The sequence below is a fragment of the Tupaia chinensis genome, unplaced genomic scaffold, assembly GCF_000334495.1.
Source record: "Tupaia chinensis unplaced genomic scaffold, TupChi_1.0 Scaffold000392_1, whole genome shotgun sequence".
NCBI lineage: Eukaryota > Metazoa > Chordata > Mammalia > Scandentia > Tupaiidae > Tupaia > Tupaia belangeri.
In genome coordinates this window covers 3,248,794-3,259,351 of record NW_006159894.1, presented here as the reverse complement: position 1 = coordinate 3,259,351, position 10,558 = coordinate 3,248,794, and the positions used below count along the sequence as shown (strand labels likewise).

The 10,558-nt window shown below is 37.1% G+C and overlaps 1 pseudogene; it reads left to right on the top strand.

Moving 5' to 3' along the window:
- Positions 1 to 5,129: 5,129 nt before the first annotated feature.
- LOC102477315 (up-regulated during skeletal muscle growth protein 5 pseudogene) overlaps positions 5,130 to 10,558 on the top strand; it is a 5,922-nt pseudogene continuing 493 nt past the window's right edge.

The following is a 10,558-nucleotide window of genomic DNA, read 5'->3' as shown; positions in this document are numbered from 1 at the left end:
AATAACCATTATGAGTTTTATTATGTTTTTCTTTGACCTGTGACTGGATTTGCTGAACTTCACAAATATCTAAATAGCTCATCAAATTTGGGAATTTCAGGCACTATTATTTCAAGAAAATTTTGCCCTGTTTATTTCTCTCTTCTTCTAGGACTCAAATTACATGGATGTTAGGACTTTTGGCATTGTATTATGAAACAATCTGTTTTTCTGTCTCTTCTTCAGATTTTATACCTGTATTGACTGACCTATGTTCAACTTCATTGACATTTTCTTATGTCATCTCCTGGTAACTAAGCTCATCCAGTTAATTTTTAGATTTTAGATATTGTCATTTTTAGTTCTGGACTCTTTATCTGGTTATTGCTTATTATTTATATTTTTCTGGTGACATTAACACATCTTCATTTGTTACACATAAGATTTTCTTTATATTTTGGACCATAGCTGAAACATTCACTTTAGAGGCCAAGAGATGGTATAATGGCTACATTGCTGGACTCCAAGATAGCCAACCGTGATTTGAGTCCCAACCACATCTGATGGCTTAAAACTCATGCTCAGTGTGTGTGTGTATGTGCCCGAGATCTCAAGAAGAGAATGAAGAAAAAGGGATTGCAGTGTAGCCATCCCACTTAGGGGGTGATATCTCCTTTTCTGGGTCTCTGTTTTGCTGGTGAGTGCATGCACCCTATAGTGAAAATCTCTCTTAAAAAAAAAGAAAAATCACTTTAAAATTCCTTTCTGCCAATTCTGGTATCTGGGTCATTTTAGGATGAAATTCTATTAATTAAGTATTTTAAATTTTTTTTAGTGTGTCTCATATTTTATTTTTTCTTTATATAGTAGTTTTTCTTTGCATGTCTAGTCATCCTCATCCTATACATTGTGAGGGATATATTTTAGAGACACATGGTTCTGTTATATTCCTTCAAAGAGCATTGGTTATTTTGTTTTAAGCAGGCCATTAACTTGATCATAATTGAACTTTATCACCCTGTGGTTTAGTTGAGGCTAAAAGAGCTGAACGTAGATTTCATCAGCTGCTGATTTCACCACAGAAGTGACAAAATTCAGTATGATCGAAACAACGGCCTGCTTAAAACAAAATAATCAATACTTTAGGAGTCCTCCCTGTCCATGCATAGTTAAAGGTTCATCCAATGACTTCAGCAAAATTCACACATGAAATTTTGGATATTACTTTCTGGCTGTTTCCTGTCTGTTTTGGTCTCCCCAGAGTGTGTCTTGTAGTTCTTAAGCCTGTAAGAGTCTCCCTTGTATCCAAGTTTTAGTTTCTCAGTATAGCCTTAACTTGGACCCACTCTTTGACTACAAGTATGGAAGCTAGAAACTTATCACCATTGTTTCTTTCTTCCAGGTATCAATTGCCTCTCAGTATTTGCCTGCTCTGTCTCTCTCCAGTGTATATTCAATATTGGTTTTTATATTGGAGTTTTATATCTGGAGTTCATAGTTGCTACCTATGATACAGTTTATCTGACAGGAGCTATTCTAGAATTACCAGGAGAAATTCTAGATAAATAGAGACAAAGTTGTGAACAACACCTCAATTCCGGACCCGCAGGTATGGTAACCACAACTGGCCTAACTATTGGCAATGACTCTCCTGGTCTAGAGTCATTTCTCTCTACAGTACAAACTACAAGATATATGGTAGTCCATGTATAATTCCCTCAAGTCAACTAATAGGACACAAGCACCTAGCTTCCTATCTGAGATCACTGACCTCCAGAGCTGTTCACCCAAAATCCATTTCTATATCGCCATGAAAGTGATCTCTACAAAAACAGACCATAACTGGGTGCAGTAGATGGCATAAAGTTTAAGGCACTGGATCCCTCATGGCTGATTCTGCAGTTCAAGTCCCAGACCAGATGGCTTGAAAATCATGCCATTTGCTTTTGCATGCAAGCCCAAAATCCTGGAAAGAGAATATGGGAGAAGGGAGAAGAAGAAGAGATTGTAGTGTGGCCATTCCCCCAAGGGGAGTAATTTCTCACTTCTTCTCTCTCTTTTTCTCTTTCTTCAGCAAGTGCACTTGCTCTATAGCAAAAACTAAAACTAAAAATCAAATAAAATGAAACAAAAAACAGACCATATCATATAGCATATCATATCATATCATATCATATCATTATATCATATCATTTCCCTACTTAAGAACCCTTCTAAGGCTGCTGATTTGCCTACAGAAGAAAGCTCAAACTTCTTTTCTTTCTTTTTTTTTTTTTTTTTTCAAGATCAAACTTCTTAGCAGGGTTTATATGTTCCTATGGGACTTGAAATCTGAACATTCTGCTTCCTCTCTGGTCATTTTCTCACCCCTCTTCCATCCCCACAGCTGCTAAGCACACTATGCATTAAGAGCAAGTAGATCTTGTTTATTCATGAAAGTTGCCTGCATTTCACACCTTCACGTACTCCCAAAAAACATCATATTCCTTGAGCCATTTTTCTTTTTTGGTCCCTGTCACTGATTAACATTATAATATAGACCTACACTTTATTTATGTATTTATTTATTTATTCATTTATTTATTTTTACCATGTATGGGTATCCTGAGGTCAGGAACCCATTTTTGTTCACATGCTAACTCTAGCATTCAGAATACTATCTGGCACAGAATAGGCACTTCAATAAATACTTTTTAGATGCTCTTACAGGCTAGAATTCCTTCTCACTGTTTACCTAAATCAGTCTGGTGAAGGCATACTGAGAACTCAGCTCAATTGTTTCCTTCCATTTAGAAATTCCTCTCCACTTTGCCTCACCCAACTACGAGGGGACATATAAAGGATCACAAGGAAATGGAATTGAAGTATGAGTTTGTTTTGGTAGTCAAAGACATGGAAATACAGTTGTAATTTTAAAAACAGAGTACACATTTTCCATGAACTTTTTGAAGTCACTCCACTTGCACTGATTATTGTGTTAATCTGTTTTTTCACAGAATCCATCTCCCTTGTTTTCCTTTTTTGTTTTTCTGCTATTTTTAGAATATGTTTACCACTGCACCACAATATTAAAACAAGATTACTCATGAACTAATTTGTAATTTCCTTCATTGTACATATTCACCACACAGGACTTAATTCTCTTTAGAGAGGATTATCTTTCTGTTTTTCTTTCTCATTTGGAGAAAATCCCTCTTCCTTCCATGAAGCCTACAGACAAGGTTTAAGACATACTTGATTCTCACAAAATTTACATATATAAGTGTGACTGTCTCTTGGGAAAACTGATAGTTCATTAATTACTGAAACAACGTTAGATACAAACTGAGAAATTATGGAGAAAACTCCTAGTTGGCTTTAGGGCCCCAAATAAAAACATTTATTTTGGAGCTATTATTTTCTAATATGTAAAAACCTTCTCAGGTTTAAAACCTCAGGCTTATATTTTCATATTGAAATCTCAATAGAAGACTTTAAGCTTAATTAAGCACAATCACTCAGTTGGGAGCAAGCATTATCCTAGCACAGGGGCAATAAGCACTCTTCAACCCTAAACTACAATGAACTGGAGTGAATAATGCAGTGAGAGGTCAAGTAGCTCCAAGAACCAATGCTCATGATGCAATATTTCTGCGCTGGCCACTCAGGAAAAATCTTTATAAATGCTGAACTTGTGTTGAAAAGTCTCTAAATCTCTAGTAACATTATTTTGCCATTAAAAAGGGAAGAATTAACTTATCTTTTTTAGTCTCTTCTGAAATCTCCTTTCAAGTTATGAACAAAATGGATGGTGGGAGTTTTCAAAAGAACCCCTTTTATCCAATTTATTTTTCTACATTTGGTAAGCCCCAGAAACTTGACGGCTATTTTTTCAGTGCCCACAAAAGGGTAGATAGATGCTCCTCAGAGAACAAGTGCACAGTTACCTCCTCAGTGTCTCTGGCAATGTAAGAGTTTTAAAAAAATGTATACATATGCTTATGCATACAACAACATACATATAAATCATAGGCTTCCCATGAAATAAAATACTGAGAACATGTGAGCATATTTCAGTCTTTAACTTAGATACTTGGGCTATGTTCCCAGCCATGACACATTTCCTGTGTTTATAAAGTCAATTTAATTTCAGTTGTTGGTATCAGTTACCATCATTTCAGACTTAAAACCATTTCTCTGAGCTCCTGCAGCTCCTAGTAGCTATAGCAGGCATTTGGCTTTTTTCTGTTCACTCTCTCATATTGTTTCTGGACCATGCATTTGAACGGACTTTTTCTCTTCATTTTATTACAAATTCTTGAATCCAGGAATCATGTCTGACATTTCTCAGAATCCTTGCTAATGTCTACCCCAGAAATCTGCTTTAGCAAAAGCTCCTCCCCACCCCCCCAAAAAAAACTTGTTGATTGATTCAAAATGGATTTTTGATTTATGAAAAGTATTTTTAGAATAAAGGAAATATTCACTTTCATGTTTGGAAAATAAGATAGCATGTTAAATAATGTGGAAATTGGGTTGACCTCTTAGGGCTACAAATTTCCACAGCAGCACAGAATTTCAGTATAAGTTTGTAACCCAACTTCATGAGGAAAATAATAACAGACAAAATAGAAAGACCATGTCAAACTGGGTTCAGCATTTCTGCTTCTTCAATAGTGATTTCTACTGGCATCAATAGAAAAAATAGAGTTGTCAGTTCTGTTTGAGAGTGGGCATGTGTGTTTTCCCCCTTCCCACTCCTTCCCTTTTTTCCTTCTAAAACTGAGTCAGAGGAGGCCATAGTTCCAGTTAGAAGTCAGCATCAGAGCCAAACAGCTGTTCAGAAATGTCAAAGTAGACTGCAGATGGCACTGATGGAGTTAACGGCAATGACTCACTCCGGCATTCACAGCAGGTCAGCTGAAACTCTCTCTTGCTCTAAAGAGAATTTAGTCCTGCTGGGCATGCACCCAAGACTACCAGCTGAGGTTGATAACAGCAGAGTGCCTCTTCATTGCCACTGGTTGCTTTGCTGTTCTCAGTTTTCACAATTTTTTTTAAAAGGTAGATTGTTTTCTAAAGCAATCGTGAGTGGTGATGGGAAGAACAGGCTGTGCAGCTGCTGGCTGTTTGAAATAACAGAGGGAAGGTTTGGTATCTGGAAATGCTCAATGCAAGCTGTCCTGCAAGCTTTGACGGTGACTTTCACATATAAAATTATGGGTCAGAAACAGGAAGCCGAGCACCCATGCCAGTAAGTCTAGCTGGGCAGAGGTAAGGTTGTTAGGGTTTCAGAAAGATTTAATTTATCTAGGAATATTTTTCTCCAAAATGTGATGATATTATAGTTACTCAACTGAGCAACAATAAAAACAAATAAAAAGCAACCAAACAAACTGAAAAAGAGAGCATGTTATATTTTGTGCCCTTAGAGTGCTTTTTTTAATAACAAAGAAGAGAATTTATAAAAACATGATGAAAACCTATTTTTTATTAATATGACTTATTGGGGAAAAATCATAATTTCCTGACTAACTCAGCCCTGACAAAAGATCCATTTTTATATTTTTCCTCAAATTATTTTTCATAGAACCAGCAGGTAGTATGGAGGCTAAGAGACTAGGTCCCACATAGTCAGCTGCATGGTTCAAGTCTCAGGCCCAGTGGCTTGAAAATCAAGCTGGGTGCATGTGAGAGCTTGTCCAAAATTCTGAGAGGAGACTGGACAAGGATGGATTGCAGCTTGGCAAGCCACTGGAGTGAGCCCTCTCTCTGTCCCTCTCTGGTGAGTACATGTGCCCTCTAGCAAAAACTAAAACAAAAGCATAAAAAAATTTCAGAAATATTATTAAAGCAAATATCTCATTTCTTTTTCACAAGTAGTTCTTCCAAATAAAAAATAATAATTCCTGATATTAATAGTCATTAGATTCAAACTCCATTTCCCTATATTTTTTTTCTTCTTTTTTTCCTTTTTTTGGGAGAGGTTTTTGCTATAGGGTGCGTGCGCTCGCCAGACAGACAGAGAGAGACATAGAGACAGAAAGTGAGAAATCACCCCCCAGGGGGGATGGTCACACCGCAATCCCTTCTCCACTCTCCTCTCGGGATCCTGGGCACGCACGCACACGCGCCAGGTGTGAGTTCTAAGCCACCGGGTCCAGGACACGAACCGCGGTCGACTACGTGGGAGTCCAGTGACATAGCCATTACACTAACTGCTGGTTCCCTACAATTTTGGCCTAACATTGTGATTTTCATGTTTAGAAGCGATCTTGTTTTTATTGCACTTATTTGGTAGAAAAATCTAATTTGGTAGAAAAATCTGCTCACTATAATAAAATTCAGTTTGCTATTATATCCTGACAGTCAGTGTAGGCTGGAAGACAGGATAAAAAAAGAATAATAATTAATTTCCTTTTCTACTAATAAAATGTTTACATTAAATAGAACTTAATAAATTAAATGACTATTTCTCAACCAGTATAGTTTACTAAATACTTTAATGCATTAAACAGTTGGGGGAGAGGGGGACTCTGTTTTTTTGAGAATAAGGAGTCTTCAAAAACTTCATGAAAAATATACATTATTAAAAACCTGTGCTAAGATTTCAAAAATTATTTTGCACCAAAATAAACTTGTACTTTAATTTTATTTTTCCATCAACTCTTTGAAGGCGCCTTGTATAATCTAAGTTTAAAAGAGACTAGTTGTACTACCTGCATTTTTATAAAGCTGTAAAGGATTGTGTCTGTGTGGATTCATAAGGGCAGAGAAGATACTGGTGCTGCTTGCCCACTGTCTTCCTCCTGGTAGATGCTTCATAAATAGTAGTCGAATGAGTTCATTTTGGCTACAGGAAGTGAAGAGGTGACAAGGAGTGTCATCTTTTCTTGGCAGAAGAACAGATTAGTCATTAGAATTAAGAGAAGATGGGATTTAGGATGATTTAAATCAAGATTACTGAAGTCATTAGGAGCCAAGGCTGGTGGGGAAGTGATGGACAAGAGGGAGATAGTTGTATGAATAAGTTTGTACTGGATTAAGCTCATTTCTCCCCATGGCACTGAAGGCCAGTTGAATTCCACAACTAGGAAAAATGAACAGGGTACCAGGGTATCCATGGGGTAAAGAGAGAAGAGTGAAAATACCCCTAGTGATAGAAACACATGGGTTTTGAGAAATCATCTCTTCTTTTTCTGTTGCTTCTGCCCTGGTATTCCCCTTGCTGTCTTCCTCACTCCTCCTGTGTTTTCATCTGCAATGAAGTTGCTAAATAAAAATTACTGGTTAAATGTTAGACATACCTCAAAAACTCTTCAGTGTTCTCATGGGGTGCATGATTTGGCTGATCATATTAGGGTTACAGGAATTAAATAGTGGATGGCATTGTTCCTTTCAGGGAAGAAAGAATCTCGTGTGTGTGTGTGTATGTGCGTGTGTGTACTATATACTTCAAAAAAATTCATGGAGAATGGGATTAAAGTATGAGTTAATTGGAGTGAGAAAAATTGAACTACGTGCCTAGTTTTTTCACATTTTTATAAGCTTTTATACAGTATGTAGCGTGTACTCAGGGACACTGGTAAAGTCGTGACATATTTTGATGAAAAAATTTTTCATGACTTTTCTGACAACCCAATACATGATCTATGGTATAACTCTAGAGAAATATAACCAATTTTTTTTTAAAGATAAACTGGTAAGGTGCTCTTTTTTCCCATTTTTTTTTTATTTTTCTACAAACAAGAATTTCAGGGAAACACACAGCACCCCCAACAGAGTCTGAATGCCATAATCCAGCCCTAGCCTCAGCCAGCCCGGATCATGCTTGCCAGATACTCAGAGAGGTCTCTGGACACCAAGTGCTAATGTTCTCTCTTGAGTCAGCATCACAGAGTGCTGGTTTTACTTTTCTATCACCATTCAGCTCCTTGCAATTCTTACTTTGTAGCTATTCTGCATACAATCACTTTCTTGCTTTTTTTTAAAAGCATCTTTTTAATTGCTACTCCTTGATAAGTTTCGTTTAAGGCATTCTAATTTGGGGTTAATAATTAATATCAGATGACACCTGTTTTAATTCTACGAGTTAAAATCACAATATAATACCCATCATGTTGTAGTAGCTACTGACAAGGCTTTTTGTGTTGTCAGGTTGTTGAGTAATGAAAGTTTTATACCAATGTGTGAAGAGGCCTCTCTCTCTCTCTGAACATAGATAAATAGATATAGATACACATACAAATACATATGTAAATATTAAAAGCATAAAATCTGACTTCATTGTAGGAGTGAGTTATTGCAAAATATCTGTATTTATGTATTGTTTAAAAAGCTGGAATGAGAGTTTTACAGCTCCTTCTGTTGTGTTTTATTGCCTAACTTTCATATAAAATGAGACTAGAATCCTTTGCATGAAAATCAGCTTGATATTGTCACATCTATATCAAGTGTCTGAACTCATTTTTATGAGCAGCCTGTTTCCCCATTGCACTTCCTGTTCGGTAATGCAAACAAGAAGAACATTGTGTCATTGTGCTGGTGACACTCCTTACGAAAGACTGGGAGTATCGAAAGTTGGAACTGGAGTTAATGGGACTTATTAATACAAAAGAAAAAAAAATGTTTTCCTTCCACTCCCTGATGTGGAAGGTCAGCTAATCTCAAGGTATGAGGTAATTTAGACTCCATGGCACACAAGTCCCTCCAGGCGCTTGCCATTCTGAGCTTGCCCTGCACTTGCCGTCACACCTGCATAATGCAGAGAATGTTAAGCTACTCGTGAGCTGACTTCTGAGATGTTTTGAGTATGCCAACCACATTCTTTCCAATGAAAGAAGTCAATGAATTTATGACACTTGTGAACTGAAAGAGGGAGATAATCTAATTCATGTTATTTATTCCTTCTCACCCCCATTATTAGAAGGCATATGCAGTAACCAAAGAGGGAGAGAGAGAGAGAGAGTGAGAAGAGAAAGAGAGAGAGAGAGAAGAGAGGGGAGGTAGAAATGATGCAAAGAGTGATCACCTTATGGAGAGTGATCACAGCTCAAACCTTTTTCCTCCATTTATTTCCTCAACATTTTATGCTTGCATGCATATCTACACTGGGTGCTTTTCAAACCAATGGGGCTGGTATTTGAATTGAAGTTGGCTTTGTGGGATCTGGGTGCCTTAACTGCTGAATAACGGGGCTAGGCCAAGTCATAATTTCTGAACCTGTCTTTAATCCCCAAATGTGGACGTGCAGCTGTAATGTGTATTTTCAATACCTAAAAGTGAGTTTGGAGGGAAGAGGTCAAGTCAAGGGGGATAAACCAAGGCTTAAGGCAACACAGAGTGTTGTGTGTGAGTGCATGCAGTACACTCTGCATTTTTAGTGTGGACATCTTTCCAGGTACTATAGGTAGCTTCAGAATCTATCGTTGTCACTTTCACCAAATACCACCTCCATCTTTCAACACAGTGCCTCATTGTACCAAGACAGCCTTCAAAATGAAGTTTTTGCTGCTTCTATAAAATGTTTCTACAGGTTTGTCTTATAAGGAGAAGAGTCTGTTTTTTCATAATCAAGATGACCTGATCTATTGTTTCAAAAACATTTTCCCCTCCTAGGTAGGCTTGGAGTTAAAATCTGTCTAAATGCTAGTCAGAATTACTTACCTTAATGGCAGTAAAAATACCTAAGGTCATATAGCTCAGTGCTGGAGATCACCAGAATGTCAACACTAACACCCAGAATGCAGTGTCACAAGGCAAACTAATAGGGACAGCTAGACAGAGGTTCTTGACCCCCCATGTTTACTTAATCAATGAGTCATGAAACTAAGTCTCTATGGGGATTAGGGATTTAATAGACTTTTCACCTCTACCTTGTTTAAACCAGAGAGGGTAAACTGGCAGTTGGTTCCCTGGATTGAATTTCAGCTCTTCATTTATCAGCTGTGTGATTTGAGAGCAATTTTGCCAATATTTATATTTAGTAGTAAGTAAAATGCTTCATCTTCTAGTTGGATTCCCTGAGTCTGTGTTTCTCAAACTGGGTGACCAGGGTCATCAGAAGAACATGAGGGACTTACTAAAACATGGAACTCCACTCCAAGTTTCTAATTCACTGGGTCTAGGGTGGGGGTGATATTTTTAATTCCTAGTACATTTCCAAGTAATGCTGATGTTGCTGGGCCAAGGACTACACTTTTAGAAACACCATTCTAGAAGCAGTAGTTTAATATTTTCATTTATGAGTTTTGTTGTCTCTAATATGAAAATAATAACACTTATTTCACTGAGTACTTTTAATTTGATACAATAATGGAGGAAAAGACCTTAGAATCCTATGTGCATATTGTAAATGTGTAATAGTCACCAGCTATTGTCATTGCGACTAACAGATTGAAGATTGTTCCCTTTGCACTGTATGTGTATATATATATATATATATATAAAATCTGAGCCTATTTAACAGTGGTGCTGGACACAGGGGCTTAGGGAAAAACACTGTGCTTTGGGGGACTTTAATAAATGCATTTTACTATTTATTATGAAACTTTTTTGGGAGACAGTGACTCTATGTACTATGACTCAATATACTTGAGAA